We start from the raw sequence: 8285 nt of genomic DNA on the forward strand, positions 1-8285 counted from the left end.
TAAGTCGATAAAAAATAGGTAGCAACTGTTCCTTCGCCAGGCGATCGGCACTTTGAAGTGAAAGTTGCAGGTCCTCCGAATGAGACCTTAAAAACTGAGGCCCCGTGTATCATACGTACATCGAATATTAAGGATGGTTAATGATTTTTAATACTCTTAATTCTATTATGAAGAGGATACTAAGTAAAGTTTATTGTTTCCTAGACAACTACTATTTCTACAAAGGAGATATTTTATGTTTAAACATTTCAGCTATTGTCCTATATGTAATAGTCAGTAATTTAGAGTTTTCATGACCGGGATCATAGCGAGAAATATACTCGGAAATAAGGCAGGTGAATACAGATAACTTTTACACGTTTTGGGGACTATTCAACATTGGCAAAATTATATTAAGTAACTATCAGCATGATAACCCTCTGATTTTTATAGGAAAAATAGTCTGATATAAAATGGAAGACTGTTGTCAATCCCTGATATTTGACTTTGACAATATGACAAAAGCATCAAAGGCATACTATAATAATTGACATCAGATGTGTGAGTCATTTAAATATTGGAAATTGTGCAACCTCGTATTTTTATAATTTGGTATTCTGCTTTTCTACCAGATAAGTAATATTTCTGCCAGTATTTGTTGTCTGAATACACATCACATGCTTCTTCTGTATTATTATTATCATTATAATTATTAACTTTACATTAACTGATGCACTGACATTGCGCAATTTCTTTGTCGTTTCAATGAAAACAGCATGTGAATGTGTAAAGTTTTCCTAAATCAGGTTAACGTATTACTGATGTTTATAAAATCAGGTAAAAGTGAACCAACCAGGCATGACCTATATTGATGTTTATAAAATTAGGTACATGTCAAAAGATAAAAGTAAACCAGCCAGGCATGACCTACCCGTATACTTCATAAAGGTTTTAAAGGGATACATTTTTGTCAGTAAAAGGCAATCAATTAACAAACAGATTAAATTGAATTAAACTAGAATTTTTTTTGTCCCCTATTTTTCTGCCCTTTATTATAAGTACACTTAAAATACTTTCCATCTCACCGTTTTTAATAATTGTCTTTTTTTGAAACCGAAATGTATTAAAATGACTGTAATAATTCGTTACTTAACACTTAAAAATACAAATAAAAACATTGACTCTCACAGGATAACCTAGGATCTGAGAAATCATTTCCCATGAAACTGACGTTAACACAGTTCGGCCATAAATATTATCGTATGTAGGTGTTCTTAATTTAACATTCAGAATTCAGGCGTAAATTTCTATTTGACGTAATAAATAAATTATAAATCTGGAAATTTTAAAGAAAGTTCTTACTGTAAAATGAGTACTCATCTAGTTTTCTTCATACTTGTTTATATTTTGGATATTTTCTTAAATGTACACGGTATGTTTTACATTAAAATTTAGAAATTGATCTAAAGTTTAACATTCTTTTTTGTTTATGATTCAAGTAAATAATGACAACAGATTATTAATTATCATCAACCACATATATCAACATGTGTCTTTTTTTTGACTCTATTAATTAGATAGATTATTGGTGTGTATATTTCTCAAAGAATAATAACAACGAATATTTGAATAAATTAAACGTTATTAAATTAAAATAAAACAAAAATAAACTTAACAGACCTCCTTTTTGGCCCTGTATAGGGAATACATGTCTATGACTAAATTAAAATAACAACGTCACACTTTAACCCCTTTCTCTTTTTCAGGCCTGCCTACAGTTATTCTTACAGGGAATTCCAGCGTTATAACTGGTGACACAGCTATGTTGAAAGCCATTGTAATTCCAAACATTAACATCACCTCTGTGGTGTGGCAAAACATATCAGATGATGACGTCAGAAATATATCAGTAAAGTTGCCAAAATTCGTAGAGAATCAGCTAACTTCCGATGGAACTATTGTACTCACGCTTAAAATCCTGAACGTGAGTGCTGAAGACGAGGTAGATTTCAGGGTGATAGTGGTCAGCAATGGAAGCTCTTATGTTAGCAATAAACACGCACTGGATGTACATGAAGGTAACTATATATAAAGGCCTAACGTATTTATTTAATAAAAAAAGTCAATGAGGCATGATTATCCATTTGGCTAAACTAAGGAATGTTTAAAGTTTTCAACATTGTCTAGGTCAACTTGTTTTCATGTTAAAAAAGGAGGTACTCAAAGCTAAAAATATAATGTAAAGTCAATGAAATCTCCAGTTATGTTTTGGTAGAAAAAAAAATGATTTGAAAAATACTAAATAATGAAAGAAAAATTTCTTGACTTTTAAGTTAATGAGATCTTATCATCTTTATATTAAGAGTTTTCAACTAATTTAACTGATATGTTCATTTAATTGAAAATATATACCTGGAGTTTATTTTACACACTTCCAAATTAAAATTATATAAATAATAATTGTATGCAGATTCCTCTAATTGTGAACCGGGTTATTATGGGGATCACTGTGAGTTCAGATGCACTGGAAACTGTGCCAATAATGCGATATGTCACTCGACATCCGGGTACTGCCCAGGGGATTGTACTCCTGGATGGGAGGGGCGTTTGTGTGATAAAGGTTTGTAGGATTCCTGGTTATTTTTGCCGTAGCATAGGATTATCAATAATAAATCTTTTTTGTATCATAAATTTATATGTGCATTGCTGTGTTTAAAGGGACAGTTAATTTAGTTCTCTTTAAATTTCTTTATATAAAGGTAATTTATCTTTTCCAGAAAATATTCCATTATTCAATTTTTAGCTCACCTGAGCCGAAGGCTCAAGTGAGCTTTTCTGATCACTTTTTGTCCGGCGTCCGTCTGTCTGTCTGTCCGTCTGTCTGTCTGTCTGTCTGTAAACTTTTAACATTTTCGACTTCTTCTCAAGAACCACTGGGCCAATTTCAACCAAACTTGCCACAAAGTATCCTTGGATAAAGGGAATTCAAATTTGTTAAAATGAAGGGCCACGCCCTTTTTCAAAGGGAGATAATAAAGAATTAGTGAAAAATTAATAGCATCTTTTAAAAATCTTCTTCTCAAGAACCACAGGGCCAGGAAAGATGAAACTCATGTGGAAGCATCCTCAGGTAGTGTAGATTCAAGTTTGTTCAAATCATGACCCCCGGGGGTAGGGCGGGGCCACAATGGAGGATCAAAGTTTTACATAGAAATATATAGGAAAAACCTTTAAAAATCTTCATCTCAAGAACAGTAAAGACATGTTGAGTCATATTTATATGGAAGCATCCTCAGGTAGTGTAGATTCAAGTTTGTTCAAATCATGAACCCTGGGGGTAGGGCGGGGCCACAATGGAGGATCAAAGTTTTACATAGAAATATATAGGAAAAATCTTTAAAAATCTTCTTCTCAAAAACAGCAAAGCCATAATGAGTCATATTAATATAGAAGCATCCGCAGGTAGTTTAGATTCAAGTTTGTTCAAATCATGACCCCCGGGGGTAGGGCGGGGCCACAATGGAGGATCAAAGTTTTACAAAGAAATATATAGGAAAAACCTTTAAAAATCTTCTTCTCAAGAACAGCAAAGACATGTTGAGTCATATTTATATGGAAGCATCCTCAGGTAGTTTAGATTCAAGTTTGTTCAAATCATGACCCCCGGGGGTAGGGCGGGGCCACAATGGAGGATCAAAGTTTTACATAGAAATATATAGGAAAAACCTTAAAAAATCTTCTTCTCAAGAACAGCAAAGCCATAATGAGTCATATTAATATAGAAGCATCCTCAGGTAGTTTAGATTCAAGTTTGTTCAAATCATGACCCCCGGGGGTAAGGCGGGGCTGCAATGGAGGATCAAAGTTTTACATAGAAATATATAGGAAAAACCTTTAAAAATCTTCTTCTCAAGAACAGCAAAGACATGTTGAGTCATATTTATATGGAAGCATCCTCAGGTAGTGTAGATTCAAGTTTGTTCAAATCATGACCCCCGGGGGTAGGGTGGGGCCACAATGGAGGATCAAAGTCTTAAATAGAAATATATAGGATAATATCTTGGAAGCATCCTCAGGTAGTGTAGATTCAAATTTGTTCAAATGATGACCCCTGGGATAAGGAGGAGCCACAATGGGGGATCAAATTTTTACAAAGGTATATATGGGAAATTTTTTTGAACTTCTTCTCAAGTACAAGAAAGCCATTTGTTATATTGACATGGAAGCATCATCAGGTAGTTTAAAATTCAAGCCCCCCCCCCCCCCGGTGGTAATCTTTTCAATACTGAACTGATTTGTGCTTTTGCCTAGCCAATGTGCTCAGGTGAGCGATGTGGCCCATGGGCCTCTTGTTTTTTTTATTCTAACAAGGTTTCTCTATGCGTAATGGATTCCTGTTATAATGTGTAAAGTCAATGAACATTAATTTGGTTTGGTATGTAAATTCGAAAGATCTTTCTCCGATAAAAAATATGTTGATAGTTTTAAAAGAAACAATTTGAAATGGACAAAGACAATTTCTTTTTGCCTTGTTGTCTTACAAAACTATTATCATGATATCAACAAAAGATTTTACAAGAAAGATTAAAAATTTTCTGTGTTTGTAGACTCCATGGATTTGTAATTTTATTGTTTTTTATTGAAGTGCGGAAGTTCTTTTTTTTTAAATTTACAGTTTAATGTAGATGAAATGAAATGTTATTGCCTTGAGTGCTTTCCATTTGAGGTTAAATATTTTCTTTTAAATCCCTTTAAAAAACCGAAAAATTGCACAATCCAAAATAAATTACTTTGATTACTTTGATAATAAAGTGCTAGTTTGAAAGTAGCACAATCAATATATAAAACAATATTTTTACCTAACACAGAGAAAAATTTTCATTTCTTTGAACAATTATTTTCACATTCCATCTATTGACATGCCTTTATTAAGGCAATACTAAAAAAAAAGGAAGATTTACATGGGAATGTGAAATGAACAAAAACTAAATAGAGAGATTTAAAGCATAACTGATAAATAAAGTGAATCCAGTCACTTGATTTAATCCACGCAGCAATGCTAAGGCTGCCCGAAGTTTTAAAATCCATTCTACACACGCAGTATTTACTTTAATCTGTGATCTTCATACAAGAGTATAGCCATCTTACTTACAGGGTTCTCTCAGATACATGAAAATACATTTTGTTGTTAAATCACATGGCGTGGTTTATCACGTGACAGTCAATTTAAATATTAACACCTGTTGGACATGAATTGCTTCGGCGCAGGTGATTAATATAGGATCTCCCATGGTTTGTGATTGGATATGATATTTATCCAACTCCCTGTGTTTTTATCTCCTAGTCAAGGCACATAGTAGTATTACTGAGTATTGTTACCATGAAACATGATTACCTATCATCTCTGGAATTTAAGTAAATTTACAAAGCATAAATAATACAAATATCTATATTCCATAATCAAAGTGGTTAAAATATGAAGTGTCATAAAATAGGGCATTCAAAAACATGCTTTCGCAGACTTTGTATATTTCTATTCCTATATCTGTACACCCTAAATCGATATTTCAAAATAGCAACCGAAGTTAGAAAAGCTATATAATCATATCAATGTTGAAAAAAAATCTTGACAATCCGGGGAAATGAGAATTTTAGGTTTTTTCTATTTATAATGTAATGAGTAAGCAAAATTGTTCAAACATCCCATTTTCCTATTCCTTTGTCTCATTGTGTCTTACAGAATGTCAATCCGGATTTTATGGCGTTAATTGTCGACAGAAGTGTAGTGGTAACTGCCAGGAAGAACAGCCATGTGGAAGATTTCGTGGACATTGCAAAAACGGCTGTATTGAAGGATGGTCCGGAGAACGCTGTGATAACTGTAAGTTACAGAAGATATCAGAAAACGCCTCCCATAACAGTAGGTTACAAGGGATAGTTAGGGGAAAACTGTGAATAAGGTAAGGTTACAGGGGGATAATTAGGAGAAGGTTTTTATTAAGGTTAAGATGGATTACAGGGGATAGTAAAGAGAAGGTTTTAGTTAAGTCGGGTTACAGGGGATAGTTAGGAGAAGGTTTTAGTTAAGTCGGGTTACAGGGAATAGTTAGGAGAAGGTTTTAGTTAAGTCGGGTTACAGGGGATAGTTAGGAGGAATAGGTTTGGTTAAGGTGGATTACAGGGGATAGTTAAGTGAAGGTTTTAGTTGAGATGGGTTATAGTGGATAGTTAGGAGAAGGTTTGGTTAAGATGGGTTGCAGTGTAAGATTAGAGAAAGCTGTGAATACGGTAAGGTTACAGAGGGACAGTTAGGGGAAGGTTTGTTAAAGGTCGGTTATAGGGGATAGTTAGGAGAAGGTTTAGTTAGGTTGGTTACAAGGGATAGTTAGGAGAAGGTTTTAATCAAGGTGGGTTACAGTGGATAGTTAGGAGAAGGTTTGTTAAAGGTCGGCTACAGGGTAAGATAAGAGAAAGCTATGAATACGGTAAGATTACAGGGGATAGCCCAGGAGAACGCACAGATAAGGCTACGAAAAGTAAACTGAGCCTAATTAATACAGGAAATATTTACTCTGACATCACACTAAACTGTCCTTAAAATGAAATGATATACTATTTTAAACTGTAGGAGAACATTAAAAAACAAAAACTCTTACTATTACACACTGCTTGTTGTAAGTTAAATATCATATAGCAAGATATATATACAGATCTCTAATCGCATGCACTTGACGATGTGACGTCATCCCGTAAAATTTTAAGCAGTTTGTATGCGTTGAGGGGCGGATATATCTATTGCACGGGCAAGCACTAAATGGATCATATTTAGCATTTACACATCAAAATAAGAAGTATTAAGCTATTGAAAAGTGTTGCGATCCTGATGAAACCTTGAAAATGAATGAATAAAGGTCGTCCGTCTTTTTTCCGTTTTTTGTTTTTTATCGTAAATTCAAATTAAATTGACTGTCATATTGAAATTCATATTAAAATGATGATGAAAGGTGAACAACACAGAAAACCAGTGCTTTATAAACAACATGTACATATTTAACAACTCTAAACTTTTCCAGCCGTACCACAGACCCAGACGAGTACATCACAGACGCCTGGCTTAGAGGTACCCTCCTATGTACTGTATGTGGCGCTCAGCGTGTCTTCTGTTATCATCCTGGGAGCTGGTGTAATTGTTCTGGTCTGCTGGTAGGTTTGATTTGCACTTGTTAGAACTCTCAGCGTGAATAAACATGGTCTCTAGATTCAAATCTCCGTATGAGGGAAAGATACACAACGTTTAATTTTCTTAACATAACTGAAACCTTTGAATGATGATTTTAAAATTGTAAAATATAAGCAATATATTTATAAATTCAGAAACAGTTTATTGCTCATGAAAATTAAAATCTGAATAGAATACGAATTCCAAAGTTCATATATTGTCTACTTATGTACTTCCTAAACTGTGCACATATCTAGCATAAACTCCAATTCGATGGAGAGAATTCGGAAAGAGGGTCATTTTATTAAGATCTTACACAGAGAAATCATTGAACGTTCATGGGATCAAGAGAATATATTCATTTTGCAAGGATCGTAATTTTTTATTCATTTGGTTCCAGTTTGTTTAAGTTAATTTACATGGGATCAGGATGGTCTTACAAAAACTACTATTAACGAAATAAAAGGGTCAGCTAAAGATTAAAACTGTTTAATCAGTTTGTTGAAAATCACGATATCCACTTCTTCAAGGCCTGGGGATGAAAATAAATCATCTCCATTGGATTTTCAAGTTTAATCTATTTTCGATTTAAAAATGAACCATTTATTATTTATGCCTCTAAATTTGTGAAATATGCATCATTCTTTCAGTGTGAGGAAAAGACAAGGAAAGAGGAGTTCATCAACGAATTCGGATAAAAACGAACGAGGTGAAAACTCCAAGATATTCAATACTGAACACGAAATATATGATTCAATATATGAAGAACCAATAGAGCAAAATAACGAGAGGCCACCATCTTACCACACTGCAGAGCATATGTATGACGAGATGAAACCTGATTACCCTGTCAATGATTATATAGAAATAACGGAATGAATATCACAAGGAATAAGCGATGTGATTAAGTTTAACTGTATTTCCAGTATTATTAGTAATACATTTTGTTTTGTATAGAAAATGTAAATTAGGCCTAAACGTATCTAATTTAGCAAAGGAACAATGCTGATATAAAGAATTATTGATAAGCTTCATTTTTGCTTCTAATCACAGTCCCAAAAGAACTACGCAAGTTAACTCTCGATTT

The 8285-nt window shown here is 33.6% G+C and overlaps 1 long non-coding RNA gene across 1 annotated transcript; it reads left to right on the plus strand.

The window, feature by feature from the left end:
* Positions 1–5807: 5807 nt before the first annotated feature.
* On the plus strand, positions 5808–8025 carry LOC133198837 (uncharacterized). The gene is made up of 3 exons (XR_009722610.1): positions 5808–5860; positions 7053–7182; positions 7849–8025. It is a non-coding gene; the product is annotated as an uncharacterized LOC133198837 (long non-coding RNA).
* Positions 8026–8285: the final 260 nt, after the last annotated feature.

The sequence above is a fragment of the Saccostrea echinata genome, unplaced genomic scaffold, assembly GCF_033153115.1.
Source record: "Saccostrea echinata isolate AGI-Se365-2 ecotype Australia unplaced genomic scaffold, CSIRO_AGI_Sech_v1 ptg000033l, whole genome shotgun sequence".
In the NCBI taxonomy this organism is placed as follows: Eukaryota; Metazoa; Mollusca; class Bivalvia; order Ostreida; family Ostreidae; genus Saccostrea; species Saccostrea echinata.